Source organism: Meles meles, chromosome X, assembly GCF_922984935.1.
Source record: "Meles meles chromosome X, mMelMel3.1 paternal haplotype, whole genome shotgun sequence".
Lineage (NCBI taxonomy): Eukaryota > Metazoa > Chordata > Mammalia > Carnivora > Mustelidae > Meles > Meles meles.
Genome location: NC_060087.1, coordinates 35846426 through 35871200, shown reverse-complemented (window position 1 = coordinate 35871200; position 24775 = coordinate 35846426). Strand labels below are relative to the sequence as shown.

Genomic DNA, 24775 nt, shown 5'->3' with positions numbered 1-24775 from the left:
GTGTGGGTCCGGGTAGGGGTGCCCTGACTGCGTGTGCCTGTGCCGATCGCAGGGACTTTCGGTGGATTAGCCGCTACAAAGAGGGGGAGGGGTCACTGGCCTCGGGTGCTCGGGCTAGGGAGCCAGCCAGGGGCCTGAGAACACCCTAGGCCGCGGAACAGGTGAAGACACCCTTCCGAGCCCACCCCCTCCCCGTGGGCCAGCACATTGTCGGCCTTGGAGGAGGAAACTGCGTCTAACTCCTTGAAAGTAAACTTGCCGCGAGGGGAGCAGAGGCGGGAGGGGGCTGGCGGGGGTGTCTGCGTCGGGAAGGCTTGTGTCAAGTTTCAGCCCCTAATGACACTCGGTGGCAAGGTGCCAAGGCCCTGGGAACGGCGGCAGGGGGAAGGGCGGCCGGGGTCGGGGTGACAGTGACCGCGCCGCGGGGCCGGACCCGCGAACCCCGAGGCGCACCGCTTGCTCTCCGGCCGGAGGAGGCCGGGGCGGGGGGGGGGGGGCGCGGGGGCGGCGGACGGGGAGGGGGCGCTCCGAGAGCCGCCTGAGCGGAGAGGAGCGCAGGCATCTTCCGCAATCCATTCATGCACTGAAGCGCGTGCAGAGCTGCTGATCGCTGCCATTGTTACTCGCGGGCGGTGTGGGAGCCGAGCCTCCACTCTGGCGAGAGATAAATGGCCTCTGACAGCCCCTCCTCGCCAAGAGAGCTCCTCGGATTTCACCGCGCGGCGGCTCTCAGGTCTGTGCCTCGCTCGCTTCCCGGTGAGAACCTCTAAATCAGCCTCCCGGCCCTCCCTCCTCCCCGACGCTGCCCCCCCGCCTGCTCAGGCCCCGGCAGCGCCCCGGGCGCGCTGCGCGCCGTCTCTGGCCCCCTCCCCATCTGGGGGGGCGACAAGGTGGGGAGCTACAGGAGGACCCGGGGGCTGCGGGGGAGGCGGCTGGCGCCCCCCGCCCTGGGTCCGCACCTCCCTCGGAGCGGAGCCCCGCGCCCCGCCTCCGCGCCCACAAGATGGATCAGGCTACCGTGCGGAGAGCGGGCTGTAAATATTTAAAAAGTCTCTCGCGCGCCGGCGGTAATGGCTTTCGCAGTCGGAATGTGTGCTAGGAGAAGAGAGGAAGGGCGATGTGTGTACATTGTTGCGAGGTGGGGGAATCGTTCTTTTGCCTCCCCCACCGGGTCTGGGGTGGGCTGCAGGTTCCGGCTGCCCGATTTCCCGCCCTCCGCCTCTCCACGGCCGCGTCCCACGGTAGCGTCGAGAACGCCAGTCGATAGGGAACTTGAGCATGGAAGGGCGACGCAGGCCCGGAAGAGGTTACCTGGAGCCACTATCCCCTTCGGGGTCTCCCAAGGTCCTAGGCTGGGACTGGCCAGAGATTCCCCCGTCCAGGTCCGCTTCTCGCTGGTGCACCGGGGAGGGCGGGAAACGCCAAGATTAGAACCCCCCTGAGTTTGGGTGGTCGCTAAAGCCTGGGCCAGGGTTTCTGCAGCGGGGGCCTGGGTCCTGTTTGTCCCTTTGCTCCCCTCCGCTTGCCTCTCTTAAGCCTCGATCCACTCTAAAGGAGAGCCCTTCCCCACCCCCACCCCCCCATTTCTGAATCTGAAAGTAGCTTTGTGGCTTCTGGGACAGAAAACCTGGGAGGAGGCAACGCGGGGAGATGGGGTGGGGGGCGGTGCCTAGCGCCCTGGCTTAGTGGAGGTCACACGTGGATGTGGAGGGGATCGTTTGCTTCTCTGGCGAAAGTGGGCCTGGGAGCTTTAAGGCCGAACCCGGCCGGACGGGAGAGGTGGGGGAGGGGGCATCCAGTCTCCTCGGCTGGGAGAGGCTTAATGGGCCCACCACTGGGTGTGTGCGGGGTGAGGCTGTCGCCTTTGCCAGCAGCCCCTCCCTGGCAGGGCGGGGGCGCCGAGTTGCCCAAGGCTGGGGCGGGCCGGGCGCCGCGGGTTCTCGGGAAGGTTGGAGGGGTGTGCGCCCAGGCTGGGGCAGCCCCCCTCCCGCCCCACTCCTCCGCTCCGCCCGCTCGGGGACCCGCCGGAGTGTGGGTGCTGGCGGCGTGTCAGGGCGCGCCGGGGCTGCTCCCGGCATTCGAGCGCGTGGAGCTCCCGACTCCTGGCAGCTCCGCGCGCACTCCGCTATCAGGGGCTCCTGTTGTGCCCTGCTCGCTTGTTTGTCTCGTGTGAGCCTCGTAAACCGCCCTGATTTATTACCCAGACTAAATGCTTAATTTGTGAATATGAAACAGATTAAAAGGGGCGGGGGGAGGGGGCTTGAGGTCGGCATATTTTAGCAATCAGACCAAAGCAGCCGGGCAGATGTTTCAAATTTGTCGACATTTTCAGGCTCATGTGGAAAGCCAGCCAGAATGGTCAAGAGGTCTTCTCCTTCCTTCAACCTGAGAACTTGGCAGTGATCAAAAGGAGGTGATTAGTAGCTACAGAGAAAAGACACCAGCCGGCAAGGAGTTAACAGGCTGAGCCCTTCACCTCCAGGATTGGGAATGGGGTGTGTGTGGTGGGGGAGCAGGGGAGGTTGGTGAGAGCTGGTCACAAAGGCAGGAGAGGTCCTAGCTAAAAAGGCTCAAGTCCCAGAAGCCAACTTTGAAGAATAAAGTAGAGGATCTATTTAAAAGTTAATCAGTAAATAAACTTTATTGGTGATAAAACAAACAAGAAAAATGGAACCGCCAGCTGAAAATGGCCAAAAGACAGTAAAAATAGTTGGATGTGCCCTAAACAGGCAGGTCTCTGCCGCCAGCTGCCTCAAACAAGCCTCGCCCGGGCACCTTCTCCCTTTTGAAAAGCCCTCGTGTGAACAGGCGATATTTTTTGGCATTTGTCATTTTTAGGCAACTTCACACATCAAAGGCAAGCACGGCGTTCTTTGCCTTTCCTTGGTTGCAGCCGCCCAGTGAAGCAGATACAATTTCTATAAATTGGCCTTCTCCTCTGGGTTTTGATTGATCATCACCATATGAGATTATTGAAAGTCTAATGTCTTATTTCACTTTCTCCAAGGGGTGAGGAGGGGAACAGTTTATTGGAAGTCAGACCACGTGAAGACTCTGGTGTTTGTGCAGTAGTAATTTCCATTAGCCTGGGTAGATCAGCCTCCGGAAACTCCCCTGCATCTCCTGCCTGCCCCTCGTACCCTCCTCCCCCTCCTATCCCTCTTCCCCCTTCTGTCCCCCCTCCCTACTGCCCCCCCTCCCCAAGGTCTTAGCTTCAGTGGCTAACAGGTACAGTACAAATTAGAGCCTTCTGGAGCCTTCGTCGTGGTAAGGAGAACATGGCTGTTGACTAAAACAAGGCAACAGGAGATTCATTTTTTTAAACATATTTTATTATCACTCAGGAATTCCCTCTTGAGAATTGTTTCCCACTCCAAACTTTTTCGTTCCCCTTTTGCCTCGACACCATCTTTCATTTTATTAAAGTTGATTATGGTTCCTCTGCCTTGTCCCCAGCCAGACAAAGGCTTAGGGAAAGTCAGAGAACGTGTTAATTATATGTTTCTTGTAAACCGACTTTTCATTTCCCCCTAACACATTTAGTCGGCTTGGTGTTTAGTTTAACACTCAATTGCTGCAAATATGCCGCTTAAAAATGCTGCCTTTATTAAAACAAATAAATGAATGCAAAGACCTTTCTAATTTCGACTCGCGTGGGCTAGAAACAGAACAGAAAACTGAAATCGAGAGCAAGAACGAAGGAAAGGCAGCAGGGAAGGGAGAAAAAAGAGACCAGGAAACACACACACACAGTATTCCTTCTGCTATCCCTCCCCCACCCATGTTAAACTGGTCCATACAATCGTCCCTCAGCTGTGCCCTGCAGCTCACCAGCCCGCCTGGATTTTCCATCACTTGGTGCCTAAAGCGATCATTAGCTGAGAAAGGACAACCTCTACCTGGGAGTGGGGGTGCTGGCTGCAGGCTCCTGTGCTGGGCCGGGCCCCATTTGCTCCACCGGAGAAGGGTCCTTGCTTCTTGCCCGTGGGTGCATTGGTACCTAATTAAACTCTATCCAGGGCAACGTGCGCTAAATATACGGAGGCTGAGAGGAAGCTGGGAAGAAAAGGGGGTCATTACCTGGGCAGACAGAGTGCATCTTCTGAGAGCCAGGAGGACAGGATCCCACCGATCACGCTTTCTGTTTACCCTCAGCAGAGCATCTGCTTGCTGAAATCAAGGAGAAATGGAAATTAGGAAGGGGAAAACAGAGCAAATCCGGAGCCCATGGATAAGGACACAGGGCCTTGTGTCACCACCAGGCAGGAGGGAGGTCTACCATAGCTCCAAAGAGACAATACTGGCTGCAGAAAAATGACTCGGGTGCCCTTGCGGCGTTGGAGTTATTGCTCATGTGCCTTGGCCCCCTCGTACGCGGGAGCTACAGCTGTATTTATAAATGGCTGTGAGGACTGAAAGGAACGGATGTGTCAGGAGCCCAAGGACCAGGTGTGTGTTGTGAAGCTAAACAGACCGTGGAAAAGCAGGGGAGAATCCTCAGCCGAAGGCCAAGGACCCCACGAAAAACCTGAGCCTGGGCAGGATCAAAATGGCGTGACCTGGGTCATGGTCATTTCCCACCCTCACACCCCACCCCAGCCCGTGAAGGGGAGGGGATGCACATTCTCCTAGAATATGGAAGCTCGGGGGCTTTCATTGAGCCCCCCTTCCACTTTGCTGAAGCTGAAGAAATCGGTTCAGAGGGTAAAAAAGAAAACAAAACGCTTGCTCGAAGTAACTATTGGTGAAAGTAAGATCAGAACCCAGAGCTCTCTGGTTTGGGAGACAGAATCCGAGGAGGAGGGTGACTGGTGGCTGGAGGAAGATCCAGGGTGCTCTTGGTCACTGCAGAGGCCTAGGATTTTAGTCATTTAGCATGTATTAAGCACGTGCTGTGTACAAAGCCCTACTCTGGGCATAGGAGGACCCGGTGCTATGAGCCCTCCAAGGAATACACAGTGAAGCCACAGTCCTTTTTTTGTGCCTGGTAACAAAGGCCTTAAAGGACAAGGGATGAAGAACTGGAGAAGGGAAGAAAGAAGCTGGCCACTCGCAGGGGTCTGCTTTTATATGCTGCCCACAACGAGGTTTACAGTGGGGTGGCCTGGGTGTGAGACTGTCCTCCCAGGGCTGGAGGTGAGAGAGAGGAGATCTAGATCAGGCCCCTTTGCTCCACTTTCCTTGCGGGGTCTGCCCAGAGCATGAGTCTAATGCAAATCAGGGAGGCAACTTTCCCTGCTGGAGTGCTCTTTGGAGTTCTTTCTGTTACTCTAGACAAATAGAGAAGTGGAGCTTATCCCCAAAAGCTCCTGGACAAATGTAGGCTCTCTGGGGGAGCCGGTAAGGGAATACTGCCTCCCTCAACAAAACAAACCCGAGACTCTCCAAGGTTTAGCACTGGAAACGGAATCTCCCAGCAGAGAAGGGGAGCCAGCTTAAGTGCCCCCCAGTCTGTACCCCCCGGATTCCACCTGCCCCTTGGGGCGCTCGCAGTGTGATCACAGGTGCCCTCCCTGCAGCCATCTGGCCTCCGCCCAGCCTCCGCTCTTGGTTTCCCTAAGCAGAGGCGAAACATGCTGGAACCTTCAAAGCACATTCCTAAACACTAAGGGAGATCTGCGGGGAAGGGAAAACAAAGAGGCCAAGGAGCTCCGGGGAGCAGTTCAGCTTACAGAGTCTGTGGGCCAACAGGGCTGGCCCAAGTTCAGTCAGACTTCCTGGCTGTGGGCCAGCCTGAGCTGGCAGCGTGCCCTTTCCAGCCCACCACTCAGGCCTTCGTTGGCCCCCAGACCTGGGCACACCCTCAAACCAAGCCCAAGCCCCGGTGGTCCTCTCAGCCCTCCCTCTCGCCACTCAGGGTGCTAGTTCCAGTGCCAGTCCGCGGTCCCCCCCAGCCCCTTAGCCCAGAACTTCCCAAGAGGGAGTGGGTTGCCAGCGGCCAGCCCCTTGGGGTGGCCCAGTGCGTCTGGGGGTGGCTCAGGGCCCCTGACGGGTAGCTTCCGGCTTTGAGCAGACATCTTGGGCAGCTGCCGACCCTGGGCAGCTGCAGACCCTTGGCCGCTGTTGACCCTGGGGTGCCATGAAAGTAGCACATTGAGTGTGCCGACTTGTGATAAGTGTGACACCCAAGGCTCTGAGAGGTACCCGCATGCACATATAATGGGGAGAGCGTCAGGCCCGTGGCCCTTCTGAGAGGTGAGCGTTTGTTCAACACCTAGCCCTCTTGTTGGTCGGGCATTGCATCTGTGCCCGTTGGGGGTGGCTGAGGGAAACCCTAGGCCCTGGGCCCCTCCTTAGAGAACTTACAATCCCCCCCAAGAGAGATAAGCCCCACGTAGCCAAAAACGTCACTGTGCTCACACTAATTGAAACCAGGGGAAAGAGCTGCCCTTGGTTTTCCTCCTCAGGCATATATTGTTCAAGCCGAAGGGCGGATGGCGTGCTTCTGCCCACTTTCCATTTACAGCTGGAAAACCAGAGATTTCCCCCCAACTCTGAGCTGCCAACCGCTGGACGGGGACTGGGGCATGGGGAGTTCTGTGCTCTCTTTCCTGGGGTTCCTCCCAGGCAAGGTCATGGTTAGCGGCAGATGTTAGGGGGAACACTTGCGTGTGCCCCAAAATTCTAAGGATAGATATCAAGGGTGTGCCAAGGGAAAGTAAGCCCCTCCCACCCCTTTCCAGTTTGTCTCTCTGTGGGGGGGGGGGGTGTCACTGCTTCCTGAATTCTTGCTTACCCTCCCTGAGATCGTCTATGAAGGCTAATTCTTTAAAAAAAATTATTTTATTTTATTTTTGAAAACCCCAAACCCACAAAAAATCGAAGGAACAGTACAATGAACACCCATATAGGAAGGCAGATTTTCAAAAGCGCTATATTTATTCAACACGCCTACCCTTGGAAAGAATTCAAAACCCCTTCAAAGATCTGAATTAATTTAACTTTATCTTCCAGTGTTAGTTAGGAATACTTTGCCCTCGTAGATACATCGCTCGCCCATCCTTTCTCCTTGTGCCAACCCCCCTGCCCCACCAGCCCCTGGTACCATCTCAGGGTGCCTTGTTCATGGTGGGCCATTAATAAATCTTTTGGGGTTCAAACAGCAAAGACCACACCGTAGTTGGCAGGGTGGAACCAAGACTGCTCTCTTGGAAAGCGGGCTCTGTCACCTGACTACTGCGTGGCTTTATGCAGTCACTCTTGGGGCCTCCCTTTGCCCTTCTAACATGGAGGGTAGTCCTACACCAGATTTCAGAAAAATCTAAAAAGAATGCCTGGCATGTACAGAAGGTGCCCAATAGGTACGGGGGAGTCTGGACGCTGAAACGCATTTGGTATCAACTTTGCTTTGGTGATTGCCCATGAGTCATTTGGCCCCAAGTTCATTGGCGAGGGCAAGGGAAACCTGGAATGCGGCTGCATAATCATCCCCCTGAGAGCATCACCCAGCTCAGCTGTGCTCCGAGCCGAGGCGGAGCGGTGTATGAGCCCCAAGTGCTTTTCCGTGGACAGTTTCCACACTCGTGGAGAGTGTCTAGCCGTGCTTATTCAAAAGGCATTTGGAGGGAAAGCCCCCGCCCCCCATTTTCTGGTCTAGCTAGCCACTGCCCTGCTGATAGAAACATCTTCGGAGAACCAGCATTTACTTTAGGGGCAAAGCCAGGAAGAGCCTGCCTCTCCCTCTCTTTCACTCTCGCTCTCGCTCTATCTCTCAGGGAGTTTCAGGCTCACAAAAGGCCCACTTCCGTCCCAAGGTGAGGGTCAGACAGGCTAGTGGGTGCGATCCCGGGAGTCCTCCTGTCTGATAAGCCAGAGAGGGTCTTGCGGACCCTCAGACAAGTTCTCCCTGATGCTCTTCACGTAGGAATGGTTGAGTGGTGGATGTCTTCACAGCCAGAGGCAAGAGAGGACGTGGAAAAGATAAAGAAATTTGTTTAAAGGTATACTTTGCTCTGTGCTATAAAATACTGTGCCTAATGTTAGGCTTTGACGGCTGTAATATCTGACCTTGACATTGTAGTGTTTCTGCCATATAATTTAATTAACGTGTGATGCTGGCACGATGCCAGAGAGTCAAGCGTTCTGACAGCTCTTGGAAGCCATGTAAGTCCCTTTGAAGTTCCCCCCATAGTGAACCAGCACACGGAGAAACCCCCTAAGGTTGAGGACAGCCCCCGATCCGGGGTACAGATATGTAGCTGTGTTGCAGTTATACTGGATGGCACTGGCCAAGCGATGGGCCAACTTGTCCTAGTTCTAGAAGCCTGCTGTGGTTTCTGAGGGCCCCAACCACTGTGAGTGGCTCCTTGAGGACGAATAACTCATCCTTCATCAGGGACAACGTGAGGAGGTCTCCTGTTTGCAGATTTTTCTCCCCAAGATGTTTTCTTCTCCCTCTGCTTCGCCTATCACCAAATCATTGAGCTTCATAGGGGAACATAAATTAGATAAGGGGCATATTAACTAAGGACAAAAAGGACCATATTCATCCATTCTGCACGGAATTTTAAAAAAGATTTTATTTATTTTACAGAGAGAGAGAGAGATCACAGGTAGGCAGAGAGGCACCCAGAGAGAGAGGGGGACGCAGGCTCCCTGCTGAGCAGGGAGCCCGATTCAGGGCTCGATCCCAGGACCCTGAGATCATGACCTGAGCCGAAGGCAGAGGCTTAACCCACTGAGCCACCCAGGCACCCCCATTCTGCACAGAATTTAACACTTACTATGCACCTACCAAGTCTTTGGGCATTTATAGCAGGGAACAAAACAGTGTCTTGGCTATTCGTAAAACTTCATTTCACTGTAGAGAGAGAGAATAAATATGACAAACACGTATGTCGTACTTTTGGTTGATATAAGTGCTATGAGGAATTAAGGGTGGGGTGTCTGGGTGGCTCCGTCGGCTAAGCAAGCATCTGACTCCTGATTTCTGCTCAGGTCATGATCTCGGCATCATGAGATCAAGTCCTGAGTTGGGTTTCACGTTTGGTGTGGAGTCTGCTTATCCCTCTCCCTCTGTTCCTCCCCCTGCTCCCTCTCTCTTTTTCTGTAAGAAATAAATAAGTAATTTAAAAAAAAAGAATTAAGAAGGGTAAGGGGCTAGAGAGAGGTAGGGTGTTTTTCTTGATGACACACTGGGCATTAGGAGTCTGGGGTTGACAGAATCACGTGCTTACGTGGTGGGTGTATCGGTCAGTGCTTTCCATAGTAATGCTGTGTAACAAACCACCTTAGGACTCGGTAGTTACATCCATAAGCATTTGTTTCTCACGTATGTGTCTGTGAGTCACCTATGTTTAGCTCTTCTAGGCTGTGTTCCATTGAGCTTGACTCCAAGTGTGGGTCGGGTTCAGGCCCCTACATGTCTCTCTCATCCTCCACGGACGAGTGGATGACCCGGGTTGTGCCTGCTGAGTCCTGGTCTCAGAACTCATACTCTGTTACTTCTGCTTACCTTCCATTGGCCAAAAGACCATTTGCGGCCTGGCATCGATGGGATAGATGGGAGGTACAGCCACCTCCAGCAGGAGGAATTGCAAAGTCACATGACAAAAGGGCGTGGACACAGGGCGGGGTGAAGACTTGGGAACAGTAACGCAATCTGAAACAGATGGTTCAAACCCAAACTATGTATCTCCACCTATGGCATTTGTATATACAAATACATATATCAAATCATATAACCGCCTTTGCTGGAATTTTCTGTTTTAGATTAAATTTAAATAAATCCATGCAATAATTACGCATTAGCATCTCTGAGGTGGTTTATTATGGGACCAGAGGCTTCTGGGTCATGGCCACAAACCTCAGGAAACCTGGGAAGATGGACCACAGAGCATTCCAGGGCTCAGAGAGAAAGCAAAGCTAGAGAATTTTCTTCCTGGCTGGGCTTCCCTTGCAGGGCTGGTGCAGGTGGAAAGACCAGAGGACACCCCCAGATCCAGCAAGTGTCTTTGCTTGCCTCCAAGCATGTCTTGGAGTGACGCAAATCTGGAATGGGCCCCGGTGTGTCACACGGAGCCTCACTGTACTACCAGCTAGAGGTTTAGCTAGTCTTGTTGGCTATCTAGGACACATATTCTTGTGTTCGTTGTATAATGGCATAGGTCAAAGATCCCAGAACTTTCTTGCGACTCCTTTCCCTCCAGGCTGGTCTTCCCTTTTCTCATGCCATCCTTGAATAACATGAGAGGGATCCCTAAGGGTCTCTTCAGAAAGCAGTGATGTTTACAATCGGGCCTCTCTCCAGTGAATTCCTCCAGGGCTCTGCAGTCAGCCAAGTACTGGAACCTAGCCCTTCCCTTTAGGAAGGAAAGCTTGCGGTCCAATTGATTCCGATGGCTAATGGAATCTAATCGCCTTTGGCCAAAGCGATTCCAATCAGAGGAATCCACTGTATAAAAATTCAGGGTAGCAGTATCAAGATTTACATCTTGTAAGCAAGGATAATGGAGCCCAGGGGCAGGTGTTTAATGGTAGGACCCCATAGGGATTCCGACCATCTCTTACTTGGGAGAATTCTGGCTCCTGTCTCCGAAGGTGTGCGAGGTGATCCATCTTCTGTAACTAATCCTAGCCTAGGACTGGGAGGGGGACCAGCTGGATGTAATCACCTCTCAGAGTCACCACCATTGTGGAGCGCGGGGGCCCATTCCTGACCCTACAGCTGAGTCTCCGATTCCACTGGCAAGGTAGCTCGACTTAACTGGGTCTCTCTGGAACTTGTCCATGTCTGAACCTCATTGGGCTTTGTTTCTTTGTCACTGGAAGCGTTAATCTCTTCACAGCTCTATCCCAGAGGCCCTTCTGTGCTTTCAACCTTCGCTCCCCATTGGATAATGATAATGACGATGGCGATGATTCACTTTTTGTTGAGGCAAACTAGCTACACGGAAAAGCCCACACGTTCGTGTACAGCTTTATGGCCGCACCCAGGTTGGGAAACAGAACATCACCAGCACCCAGAAATCAGTTAGTGCTCCCCTTCCAAGTACTACAGGCCCAAAGATAACTGCTATCCTAACTTCTCCTTTTTTAAAAATTATTTTGTTATTTTCTAAAAAAGTAATCTCTACCCCCAACGTGGGGCTCAAACTCACAACCCCAAGATCAAGAGTCGCACACTCCCCCGACTGCGCCAGCTAGGCGCCCCTGTTGTCCTGACTTCTAGTAGCATTGATGAGCGTTGTCTGACTCGGTGCTGGACAGAAACGGCATCTACAAGGTGAACTTTTTGTGTCCAGCCTCTTTTGTTCCACGGGACGCTTATGAATTCTACCCACAGTGTGTCTAGTGTGGTGTGCTCATTCTCTATGCTGTGTGATCTCCCACAGTGTGAAGACACCACGTTTTATTTATTCGTCTACTGTCCTATTGTTGAGGGGCACCTGGGCAGCTTTGCTCTGGTGTGGTGCTAATTGTGCCACTATGAACACTTGTGCACCTGCCTTCCAGTGAAGAGATGGACACGGTACTGTGGGCTGTCTGTATACCCACAGGCTGTATTTCTGGGCTATAACCTGGGCCTCCGTTCAGCTTTAACTAGAATTTTCCAGACTCCAAGTTGCCAGAGTCTTCCAAGGCAGTCAGGCCGATTCGTACTCCTACAACCGAGTAGGAGAGCTCTCCTTGTCAGCACTTAGGATTTTCTTTTTCCTTTTAGGCAGTCCAGTGGACCTGATTAGATTTCAAAGTCACTTCCTTCCTTGAAAATTCTCCCAAGTGTCTCCCATAAAACCAACATGGGGAAAATGTTAGCTGACGCCCTGGGACATAAGCGCGCCTGTGGTTTTCTTGTCCTCAGGAAAATCTGCAATGCGGTCCTTCATCTTTTAAAAAGATGGTGGCTTTTAGAAACAGAAAATAAAAAATCTGGATCAAATTTCAAGCCCCTGCTCCCCTTCTCCCAGTCTGGTCCCCCTCTGCACTGGTTGCCCCAAGCCAGAAGCATACTCACCAGGCGGCCGGAGGCTTCCAGATGCCCACCCACGCCCTTCTGCCTGCTCTGCCCTTCAAGGGAGCCTCAGCCCCTTGTCCCCAGGCCAGAGCAATCTCCCCCCTCTCCCTGACGCCCGGCTCCAGCCGCATCTCCTCTGCAGAGCCCCTCGCAAACTACTGGCTTAGGTTTGATCATCCCGGATGTCCTTGTGCTCATGGTCACAGCCACAAAACGTGTCGTCTGGCCTCTCCGGTGTATCTTTAGCTCCTTGATTCATTTGTAAGGGACCACAGAGCCTAGGAAGGGGCCAAAACACACGAGCTGTCTGCGACCTTAGGGTCCAGAAGGTCTGAATATAATCAGATGAGCACATATCATGAGTGATTTCCCAACACTGGGTGTATTTTGCGGAAAAGCTTGTGGTCTCCTCTGACTGTCTAGGACAGCCTGGCTGAGCCTCAGAGCTCATGGGGCTGGTTCACACTCTGGCTACTTCCGTGAAGCTGGACTGAGTAGCCCTGGGGTAGGGCCTAGCATTTTCTACCCTTTTTTTTTTTTTTAAACTTTTTATTTATTTATTTGACAGAGGGAGAGAGATCCCAAGTAGGCAGAGAGGCAGGTGGGGGTGGGTGGGAAGAAGCAGATATCCATCAGATAGAGCATATATAACAAGTCTTTTTTTTTTTAAAGATTTTATTTATTTATTTGACAGAGAGAGATCACAAGTAGGCAGAGACACACACAGAGAGAGAGAGAGGAGGAAGCAGGCTCCCCGCTGAGCAGAGAGCCAGACGAGGGCCTCTATCCCAGGACCCTGAGACCATGACCTGAGGCGAAGGCAGAGGCTTAATCCACTCAGCCACCCAGGCGCCTCCCCTTTTTTTTTTTTTTTTAAGATTTATTTATTCTTATTTGAGACCGAGAGATTATGGGGGTGGGGAAGAGGGAGAGGGAAGGAAAAGAATCCCAAGCAGACTCCCTGCGGAGCAAGGAGCCCAACAAGGGACCCTATCCTGTGACCCTGAGATCATGACCTGAGCCAGAACCAAGAGTGAGATGCTTAACCGACTGAGCTACCCAGGCGCCCCTGGCATTCTCTACCTTTTAACACTCGCCGTGGCTGACCACCGGTTGGGAAACTGGCTGAGTCTGAAAAGGATGTTCTCTTCTAGAAAATGAGGAAATGTCAGAGGGTGTGGGGAGAAGGGGCGGTAATGGAAGGTTTTGGGCTCAGAGAGACGGTGTGGGAGTCTCAGCTCTTTCGTTTACCACAGGTGTGACCATGGGCGAGTTCCTCCACCCCTCCAAGCCTCAGTTTTCTCTTCTGGGCGGTGGGAACAAACACCATGGGGCTAGCTGTTCCACTGCAATGAGTTACCCGGGATTTGTTGGTAATTTGCCAAGAGGAATTCCAGGAAGGGCTCCTCCGGGGGGGCTCCCACTTGGGGTATCTTGTGCAAGATTGTCTGCTCACACGGCAACTAGCTGATGTGGCCCATTTTCTGGAAGTTTGGTGGGGCTGTGGATGGTGGTTGACTTCCTTCTGACTTTTCCTGGAATGGGTACCCCTAAAGAGCCGGGAGGAAGCTGTAGAGCTTTTTTTCTGACCTAGCCTTGGAAGTCTCATGGCATCGCTTCTGTGGTGTTCAAAGCAGTCATGAGCCCACACAGATTTCTGGGAGTAGGTACATCGACTCCCGGTGGGAAGAGTGTCAGTAACTTGCTTCTGTGTATCTCATGGTGTTGTTTTCAAGATGAAATAAGCTAATCTCTTGGAAGTGCTGGCCAGTGTGGATTCCCCTTCTAGTCTAAGGCCCAGAGCTCACAGGTCAGTGTCAGTGGTGGGGGTGGGAATGTTCCCAGTTGCCATTGTCTGTATCTACCAGGCTGTCGGACCAGGTGAAGGGACAGTCGTTCTTGATTTCTAGTCATTTCCAGTCCCTTTGGATAGTTGGTACAGGGCAGCAGTGGGGGCGCCTTCGGATCCTCTGATGGGGGTTACTGGCCGCACGAGGTGTCCCGCAGTTCCCTGTGACCCCATATCAACCCTGCGCATATGCCTGGTCTCAACTGGAAGCTTCTTGGGCTCCAAATGGGAGCACTGGCTGAGGACACCGTGTCTTTGGGACAGACACACTGGCGTGGGGCCCTCGGGAGACCCAGCTGTGTTGGGATGGTGAACTGGGTGGCAACTGGAGAGTAGCTTTTGTGGGGACGGTTCCTGTACCTCATGTTAAAGAACGGGTCCCTCTCTGGCTTTGCTTTCTTTGCCCCAGGTCTGGAGAGAGCCAGGGGGCTGAGGAAGTCAATGCGAAACAATTTGGGCCAGCTCTCAGGCTCCCAGAGGCTCAGGTCATGATCTTAGGGTCCTGGGATCAAGCCCCCCACGGCAGCCTGTCTAAGCCTGCTCCCCACCCCCCGCCTGCCTCTCTGCCTCCTTGTGATCTCTCTCTCTGTGTCAGATAAATAAATAAAATCTTTCTTTTTTTAAAGGGGGGAGATTGGGAAGGCAGGACAGAGGACGGAGAGCCATTATGTATGTGCTACAATCTGCTGTCATTTGGGAACAGGGTGGTTGAGAGCCTTTGCTAAGGAAGGGTCCCATTTACCCCTCTGGCTCACACTCTTATTCTAGAAAAAGGCAATGGAGCCTGTGTTTGGCGGTGTGAGGAAGCTGCTCTGTCTGGTCCTCCTGCTTCTCTTTCTGGGGCTCCTTCCCCTCCCCCATCATTACCACTAGCCTCATGTTGGCCAACTGTCAACTGTCATTCAGAGCAGGGGGTGTGAGAGGCTCAGAGTGACACCGGGACCCAACAGGTTAACCACCGGAGCTTACATTACTGGGCTCCTTCTACACAGGGACACCAAACTGAGGGCGAGAGAGGGTTCCCAGGCCTCCATGATGCTGGCCGGGGAGCACAGGTCGATGAATACACACCACCTGCCCGAGTGAGTGATACACACACGTTAAGTGCCTCAGGAAACCGTGGTGAGTGCAGAAGGGCTCGGAGGACTGGGGAGGCCTGGAGAGGACTCCCTCACAGTCACCAGGCTAGGCCAGACTGCAGGCTTGCTGTCCGCTTGGGGCTTCGTGCCTCAGCTTCCCCATCTGTAAAATGGGAGTCATGAGGATGAAATGTGGGGGTGCAGATAAGCACAGGCTAGGCACTGTGAACCCTTAATCCGGTGGGTCTTCAAGTAGGGATTTACCTCCGCGGGAGCTGGGGACGAAGGGAGGGGTAGCAAGGGATGGTGGGGTCACTGAGAAGGAGAAGCCCCCAGGAGGCCAGAGGGCACTGGAGGGGCAGTCAGCTCCTGGGGTGGGTTCAGTACTGAGCAGAGACCCGGTGTTGGAAGTTCCTGCCTCCAGGGAAGGACAGTGGAGGAGCTTGGGCCCCTCCTCCACCCCTCCCCAGCTCCCCAAAGCCTCCCAGCTCCTCCTTCCCTCCCTCCAGACTGCTTCACCCTCTCCCTGAGGCATTGCCAGGCAGCTGCACCCATCCTTCTACCTCCTGCCATCCCTGGCCTGGCCCGGGCCCCCCACGGAGTCCTGCTGCTCCCTCACCCCAGTGGCCACCCAGCTCCTCCTATCTCTACTCCCTGGGCCCAAATCCCCATTCTCCTTAAGCCTCAGACCCCCGGGGAGAGGAAAGACCATCCATTTGGAAGTGCCGGTCCAGCAGCTTTGTGACCTCAGGAGAACTACTTAACTTCTTTGAGTCAGTTTCCTCATCTACGAAGAAGGATGATAATTGCGACTACCGACTTGTTTTGACTGTACTCCCGCGAGGATTAAATAGGAGTGAGCAGTCAATGTGCAGCTGGTCCTTAGTAGGTGCTTCATAAATGGGGGCTCTTTTCATAATGGTGCTACAGCTGTGTATCCAGAAGGTGTCTGATTCATCCACGCTCAGGGATTTGACTGGCATAGGGGGGCACTTACTGCTAGAGGCTGGTTACAGAAACAGAGGTCGTCCTCCCTTGATGACTCAGAGAGAGCATCCCTTTACCGGCCTGAGAGGTACCCCTTGCTATGCCCCAGGATTAGAAACAGCAGGTACAGCTGCAGTGTGTATGGGGGTGGGGGGGCGCAACCCAGAGGGAGCTGGGAGCCTCTGAGGGAAGAAACAGTTCTGGATAAAGGATTTTCTCATTTCCTTGAGGGCTTTGAAAAGTATACAGGAAACATACCTTCTTCCAAAACTTTTGGACTGAAACCTTTCTACTGTTTCAATGCAATGTATCAATGGGTTGCTGCTATGTAACAAAGGAGCCTGCTAGGGAGTGGCTGAAAACCACAATATTCTTACTCACTGGTGGGTGGTTCCTGCTCATAGCTAGTTGCTGCAACAGGTGCAGGGGTGGGGGGAGGTCGCCAGTCTGGGGGATGACATTGACGGGGAGGCACACTGCGGCCCCCTGCCCAGTCTGGTGGTTGCGGCTGGCTCCCGCTTGGGGTGAAAAGTGGCTCTCCTCCCTGTCACCTAACATCCTTTGGTACCTGAGCTCCCTTCTTTCCGGGGCGGGGTGGGGTGGGGTGGTGGTGATGGTTTCAGAACTGCCTGAGAGAATGAAGCAGATGGCCACAAGGGTCTCTCAAGATTGTGCTTCCGAAGTCGGACAGCATCCCTTCTGCTGTGTCCTGTTTGGCCAGAGCACATCTTCAGGCCAAATCTCCATCTAGGAGATTCTCCATCTCCTATTCTCCATCTAGGGGATGGGACGTAGATTCTAGATTCCACCCTGCCTTAGTTTGCCTGGGCCGCCATAACCAAGTGCCACACACACCCAGGGGAGGGGATTGCTGAAAGGACAGAAATGTACAGCCTCACAGTTCAGTTCTGGAAGCTAGAAGTCCAAGATTGAGGTATTGGCAGCGTTGGCTTCTGAGGCCTCTCTCCTGGGCTTGTAGATGGCCACCTTCTCACTGTATCCTCACATGGTCTTCCCTCTGGCTGGGTCTGTGTCCATATTTCTTCTTTTTATAAGGACACCAGTCGGACTGGATTTGGGCTCACCCTCATGCACACATTTTAATTTTATTTTCTCTTTAAAGACCCTAACTCCAAACACACTCATGTTCTGAGGTACTAGGGGTTAGGGCTTCGGCTTGTGGATTCTGGGGGACACAACTCAGCCCATGACGCAACCCCTTGGTGGAAGGAGCTCCAGAGAAGTGGGGGCCGTGTTTAATCTACGATTATGGAGTACCCAACCATAGCAAACGCTCACGCATGCCAGCTGCTAGTGTTACTATTTTATTACCTTTGCATTGTGAGGTTAGTGAGGAAATACTTCCACCAGAGGTCCTAAACCCCCAGACTCACCCTCTCCCGTAATCACGTGCCTTCCCCAGGGTGGCTGCCCCCAACAGCTGAGAACAGGCTGTAGGGACCTCAGCCGTCTTGGCCACCAACCTTCCCACTTGCTCAGCTGGCCTTGAGTGGACTATGTGGGCGGCCTCCCAGAACCGGACAAGCCAGATTGGCCCCAACAGCCTTTATCACCCCCACCCCCCACCCCTCGCCCAACATACCCCTCCACCCTATGCCTGACTGGTCGCCTCCCCTAGGGCTCCTGGAGTGTCTTTTCCAGGGCATTCACTCTTGAAAGCATGGAGACTCATTCCCATAACGCCTAACTTACACATAGGGGGTGTTTATTTTTTTATTTTAATTTATTTATTTGACAGAGAGATAGAGAGCACAAGTAGACAGAGAGACAGGCAGAAACAGAGGGAGCAGGCTCTCCACTGAGCAGGGAGCCTGATGTGGGGCTCGATCCCAGGACCCTGATGGGACAGTGGTGCAGGGAGAGAGGAAGCATTTCGGCTCCCCCTGAACCTCCTTACACACACATGCATGCATGTACACACACGCGCACACAGACACATCCCGGGAAGCCATCCTGCGCCCCAGGCAATATCTCCTCTCAGGCTGCGCCCCTGCACTTCCAGAGCAAGATCAGTGAAGGAAAGTGAGACAGCAGCAGGTGCAGCCACGCCGAGAGACATGAGAACACGGGGAAGAAGACGAGGAGGAGAAATGGCATGCAGTTGGGGGAGGTCAAATGCCGAATTACTTTCAGCCCTGATGGGTGCCCAGTGCAGCTCAGAGACACAGCGATGGGGGCACCTAACAGAGAAGGCCCACAGAGCCCCCCTGGGTTGCCAGAGCTGCAGCTCAGTAGGCCAGAGGATTTTAGTTCTGTCCGTGAACGCCCTCATGAGCTGATGGTGAATTTGCAGAAGGCTTCCGCATAAATCATGCAGAAGTGACCACAGCATCCCTACTGAGCCTACACAGCCCTCCCCAGGCCACCATGCTCTGGTGGAGGGTCCCTGAGACCCTTTAGCAACCCCGTCCCCACCGCACTGCTGCACACACAGCTTGGTGACATCCCCTTCCGAGTGGGAGAAGCACGTGTATCCGGAAGAGGAATTCCTGCAGGGTTTTCAGGAAAGGGACAGAATGGGGATTTCTGGTCCCCATGACCCATTTTGTAAAAGTCGCTGTTTGACCCACAGCAGATGTCTTGAAACCTCTAAAAGGAAGGTCAGCAAGTGTCTGAGACTCCCAGGCCTCAGAGTTGCCCCAGGGCCCGGGAACGAGGTCAGACGTGGAAACTGCCATGCTGTGGCCTAGAGCTCCCGCCGCGGAGCAGTTCTGCTAAGGCAGAATGTGTTTTCCAAACCGTCTGGCTGGTCGGTCAGTCTTGGGGCAGCCGTGGGTAGCAACAGGCTAAGTGTGATGCTGGGCTTGGCCCCAGACTCTGGGCCTTTTTTAAACAGCACGGTCTGCTTCGCTCTGCACTCAGTTGCCTGCTTAGAAAACATCTCTGCTCGGGTGGTGAGGGATCTAAGCCCTGGTGACAGGGAGGTTGACATTCTCGCCATCAGCGGCCAAAGGCTGCTAAGAATATCCAGCCACAGATCTGACCACAGGCCAGTTAATGCCCCCTGACTTCTGTGGCCCTCCAGGCACGGGAGGTAGGAGCTTATGGGGTGGCTGGTACTCTGGGAAGCCCTCAACTGGAAGTGTGCAGGCATGGAAGTAAAGAATAAAGTAAAAGAAAAACACACACAAAAAATCCCCCACCAATAAGCCCACCCTGCCCTCAAGGAATATATCCTCTGAGGAGGGACAACAGTGACCTACCACAGGGACCTACTGGAGGTTACAGATAAAAGCAAGGACAGCCATACAGAGGGGACAGGAGGTTCCCAGTGCAAAGGAGAGAGCCCACCCTGGCTTCCTGCAACCAGATGGGTGGATCTGCGGCCTGGCAACTGGTGGCCTTCCCGGGAGCCCAGGATACACGGGCCTTCCTCCTAAGCAGCATCTCTGCGTCTGCAAAGCCAGGGGTTGGGCCCAGGTCCAGAGACGTTTTGTGGGCAAAGGGGACTCCCAGGTGCCTGGAGTTCATGCCTCAAGGGCATATCATGAGCAGGTGGTCAGTGGCCAGGCCCAAAGGAAGCAGGGAGAGAGGGAGGGTGGGAGAAAGAGGGCTCCCAGAGCAGGATGCCTGTATGCAACAGTGGAGAGCAACTGTGCCTGTTGGGGGGTGGGGGTAGTGACAAGTCCAACTTGGCTGGAGTGGAAGGAAGTTCCTGTAGAGGAGAGGAAGATAAGAGGAAAGCCAGGGTGGAGGCCTGGCCCACCGCCAACTGGGCCTGCTTTCCGCCAGCAAGTTGGCTTCTGGTCACGTGATTTTGACCTCACTCCGCGCCTCCTGGCTGTCTCGGGAGCCACCCTGCTGTGCCCACCCCCCCCAAGCCAGAGCGCCCTCGCCGCCCCCAGCCTCCTGCCACAGGGTCTCCCACCCAGAGCTCCCATATGATGACGAGCCTTACTCTTCCCCACTTTGTTTCTGTCCGTTTGGCTTTATTGTATTTTTTTTTTAATTTTGTGAACATTTTATTGAAGGGCAGCGCACCAACAGAAAAGCGTATACATCCTAAGTGTACAGCTTGATGAATTTCTACAAGCCCAACACACCCAAGTGAGCAATCTTCAGATCAAGATGCAGAATATTCCCTGCAGGGTGGGGGGAGGCCCTCCCCCGAAGTCCCCCTTGTGCTCGTCCTCTCCCCGGTAGCCCCTACGCTGACTTCTGACACCTTAGACTGGCTTCCACTGTTCCATCGGCTTGGCCCACTTGCAAATTTGATGACCACGGAATCCTCCCATGCTTGTTCTTTCACCGGGTGCCTTCACGTTGCCCGCACTTGCTTTGTAAAAAGAATCTTCCCGAGCGGCCTCCCACTTGAGAGGGGTAATGAAGGCTGAGCTTCTGGAGATTCCTCTGGCCTATGGAATCCTTTGAGGAAATCTTGGAGAATCCCTAGCAGAGGCAGTAGAAGGTCCACGGAGACTCGGGGTGGGGGTGGGCGAGGACTGCATGGCTGTTTGGCACAAAAGATAGGCTAAGCGTTGGGTTAGGTGCTGCAAGGGGAAGATGGGGTCAGGAGGAAATGAACGGAAGATGGGACTGGATCCAGAGAGCTGGGCCAGGCTATATATGTAAGAGGGTCTTCAAGGGCAAGAGGAGAAAAGAAAGTAACTCACGCCTGCCAGGAAGGAGGGAGAGACAGAAGGTCTGGGCCGGGGGCGTGACTCCTGCCTCCCTAAAGGATGTCCTCCAGGCTCCCGGGGCTCTCCTGGGAGTCTCTCTTTCAGCTAAAGATTAGAAGGAGGTGGGGTCCTTGCCTTGAGGGAAGAGACAATTGAAGTTTCATTGCTGCAGTGTCTGCGAACATTTTTCATTTTGTGTATGTGTGTGTGTGTGTGTGTGTGTGAGAGAGAGAGAGAGAGAGAGAGAGAGAGAGAGAGAGAGAAAGTGTGCTTCATTCCTAGGGGGCCTTCTGCCAGCTGGGCAGAGCTGGCTTCCTCCTGCATGATGATGGCAGGGGTAAGAGGTAAGACAGAGGGAGGAGGGCGCCCCAGAGATTGAGATTGGCGGAAACATTTGAGAAGTTTGGAATCCAAAGTCCAGAGAGGGCCAGTGACTCGCCCAAGGTCACAACACGGAGGGCACCGGCTCTAGAAACCAGATCTCTTGTCCCCTCCATGTGTCTTTCTATTCCTGCATACCACCCCCCCCTCCCTTTACAAAGAGCCCTGTGTTGCCACCAAAACAGCTGAATTACCTCATTTTTGAAAGGCGTTATGAATTTGGTTCTATTTTGTGGACCGGGGCAAAGATGCTGTGAGCAGGAGTGACATTATAATTCATGTCCCACTTCTTGTATTTATCTTTGCTGGGTTTTGTGTATCTTTGGAAGCAGCCTTAAATCATTATTGGAACAAAGTAGGGTGAAAAATAATAATATATAATTACAAATGAGGCATAGGCTGTGTGATCCTATTAATTGCCTTCCCAGCAATCCTTATTCTTGGTATTTTCAGAATAATTAAAAGATTAGGCTAACGTCAGTGGAAGTAGTGGGTGAGCACTGAACCCCAAACACAACATCACCTACTCCAGAAATGGCCCGGTGCCACCTGCCGCCGGCGACGCTCTCTGAGTAACACCAAGGGCTGTGCTCCAGTCTCTGAGTATTTACTCTCTTCAGAGGAGAAACTTTGGCAACGGCTGTAAAATAAACCCCAAAGCAGGGAAGAAGCCGAAGAGAGGAAGTACTTGGTGGCGCATTAATCATAGTCGTCAGCCCGAGAGCAGAGGACAGAGGCTGGATCGAGCAAAGACAGAACCTAAATTATCTTGGTGATTGATCTTCCCTCCTCTGCGCTCCCTGTGCCAGCAAGCAGGTCAGAAAGGTCCCTGTGCAGCCACTGGCACTGAACCGGCGAGGGCACCCGTGGACTGACCAGCATGCTTTGTCAAAGAGCAGGGCGGGGATGACCACGCTCTGTCGTGGGGATCCTACCAGAGCTTCCGCTCGCCCGGAATGGGGCCTCATCTTGGAAAGCTAGGGAAGAGAAGAAGCACCTACCTCAGAGGGACCTGCGGGACAGATTCACTGCCGTCATGTCCTCAGGGGACATCGCTGGCATGCCAGGATGCAGTGAAGGCCATTTCCTTGCAGATCTGCCTAAAGCACCCAATTAGGATGAGCCTGTGCGATTGGCAGAGTAACGAAGCTGACCACAGGGGCCTGGAAAGTCTGAAAGACTGCGTGGGGAAAGGTTTGGGCTCTAGGAATCAGGCGATGAGTGTCCAGGCAAGCAGGCTAGCTAATTATCCTCTAAAGTCTCGGTTTCTTCATCTGTGAAATGGGGATAATAATAGCACCTTTATTATAGAGTGGTTTTCAATATGAAATGAGATTACTAATGCGTATAAAATGTTTAGAACTGTGTGCCTGGCGGACACTAGGCTCTTAATAAGTCCTAGCTATTGTTTTTCTAGGAGCTGGAGAAAGCTAGTGACCTTCTTCTCCCCAAATCTTAAGAGCTGTCCAGCTTCAGAAGGGCTGTGTGGTGGGTTCTTTCTGGATCATCTTCCCCTGCTCTAGTTCTCCCCATGCTAGGAGCAGAGTAATGTTTATCAAAGCTCCAAGCAGGAGGGAAACAAACAAACAAACAACCCCCCCCCCCAAAATGTTGCCTGGAAGTATGAAAGGGCAGCTGGTTAATGATCTTGACAAACCATAATTTAGTATTATGGCATGCAGAAGCTTTCCAAATGGAGCTAGAGAATCTGCTTGTTCTGGGGAGGAAGGCCTTCCCTTGAACTTGGTCCCGCAGTTTTTTCAAAGCTTAGCCGGGAAGAAGGCAACTCTTCATTCAGATGATAAACTTTTAGGTTCCCATGGTGAACACAACAGATCAACTGAGACTTGCCGATCCCAGAAAGAAACAAACTCCTTTTGTGATAGTTACTGCAGTTGGCCACTTGCCAGGATGACCCCAGAAGGACACCATTAGAGAAGCTATGTAGGATCCGATCCCAGAAATAGTTTAAGGTTTGAGGGAATAGTGCCTGTGTCGGGGAGGCGAGCAGTATACTTTGCTGGAAAGAGCCCAGATTTGGAGGCAGGTAGAATCCCCATAGCCAAGCTTGGCTAGATTAGCTATGTATTTTTAGAGGGCAATTGTAAGAGCTTCTGTTTCCCCAGCTATAAAATGGGAATCATAATACCTTACCCATTGGGTTATTTTGGGGGCTCATGGGAGGAACATAAACAAACATATTGGAAATGCACTTAATAAAGTAACTGCAAGGAGCGGCGGCCCTCGGTAAACAGGAGCTATTTTTATCCCATAGGAATTATTCATCATTAAAAAAGACTTGCTTTGCTACCAAATGCATCGCCGCGGTGCAGTTACTGTTAGAAGTCAAATGGCATGGAATTGAGAATTCCAGTTGTTTAAGGTCAAGGGTGGCCAGAACCCATTCTTAAGGTTTTGTTTTTTTTTTTTTTTTAAAGATTTTATTTATTTATTTGACAGAGAGAGAGATCACAAGTAGGCAGAGAGGCAGGCAGAGAGAGAGGAGGAAGCAGGCTCCCCGCGGAGCAGAGAGCCCGATGTGGGGCTCGATCCCAGGACCCTGAGATCATGACCTGAGCCAAAGGCAGCGGCTCAATCCACTGAGCCACCCAGGCGCCCCCACTCTTAAGGTTTTTGAGATAGGAAGACAGTCTCCATCTTTTGCCACCAAGTAAGGATCAAATGACTGGCAATAGGCAAGGTACTCTAAAGAGATTCTGGGTTTCTGGCTTACTCTTGGCTGCCCCTCATTTATCTCCTGAGGATGATATTCTTTGGCACTTAGCAAGGATACAAAGGATGTCCAAGACTGGGGAGCCTGGATGGCTCAGTCGTCATTCATCTGCCTTCGGCTCAGGTCATGATGCCGGGATCCTGGGATCAAGCCCCGCATCAAGCTCCCTACTCGGCAGGAAGCCTGCTTCTCCCTCTCCAGTTCCCCCTGCTTGTGTTCCCTCTCTCGCTGTCTCTGTCAAATAAATAAATAAAATCTTCAAAAAAAAAAAAAAGAAAGAAAAAAGAAAACGGATAAAAGTATGTCCAAGGCCTTCCCCCCAATGGGCAGGAACCTTGGCTTCTCTGACAAAGACCTGTATACATGCGTCCCTGCATCCCATGCTCCCTTGGGCCTCCCTTGGACCTCCCCAGACATTAATGGCTCTTCTGGCTTTATCCTGCCCTTTCTCAAATTCTTCGGCCTTAATTCTCACCAGAACTACAGAGCCCCTCCCTGCAAGCCCAGGTACCTCCCTTTTCTTTTAGCACACACCCACAGTTGTCTTGCTCTCTTAAACTTGGTTTCTTCTCTTGTCATGATACAGAATATTGACTCAATACCATCTTGCTGGTCAGAGCCGGGCTGGGAGTGGCAGCAAAGAGATGGGGTGGAATAATAATCTTTTTTTTTTTTTTAAAGATTTTATTCATTTATTTGGCAGAGAGAGATCACAAGTAGGCAGAGAGGCAGGCAGAGAGAGAGAGGGAGAGAGAGGGAAGCAGGCTCCCCGCTGAGCAGAGAGCCCGATGCGGGACTCGATCCCAGGACCCTGAGATCATGACCTGAACCGAAGGCAGCGGCTTAACCCACTGAGCCATCCAGGCGCCCCGGAATAATAATCTTTTGTAATTTTTTTTTTAATGTTATTTGTAAGTCATCTCTACACCCAGTGCGGGGCTTGAACTCACAACCCTGACATTAAGAGTCCAAGCTCTACTGACTGAGCCAGCCAGGTGTCCCAGAATCCTTGGTTATCATCCGGGCAAGTAAAGATGGTCGCCTGGCCTTAGGTGGATGTGGGAGAATGGGAAGTAGGATTACTGGACAGGACATTGGGAAGTAGGAAGAGCTCTGCCACTGGAAGGTGAAGTGGGAGATAGGTCAAGA

At 52.8% G+C, this 24775-nt stretch overlaps 1 protein-coding gene across 1 annotated transcript in view; it reads left to right on the top strand.

Moving 5' to 3' along the window:
- The first annotated feature begins 633 nt into the window (after window positions 1–633).
- BCOR (BCL6 corepressor) overlaps window positions 634–24775 on the top strand; it is a 90202-nt gene continuing 66060 nt past the window's right edge. The window contains exon 1 of the mRNA XM_045995115.1: window positions 634–756. The gene's annotated coding sequence lies outside the window, so the exon portion shown is untranslated. The remainder of the gene's footprint in view (window positions 757–24775) is intronic.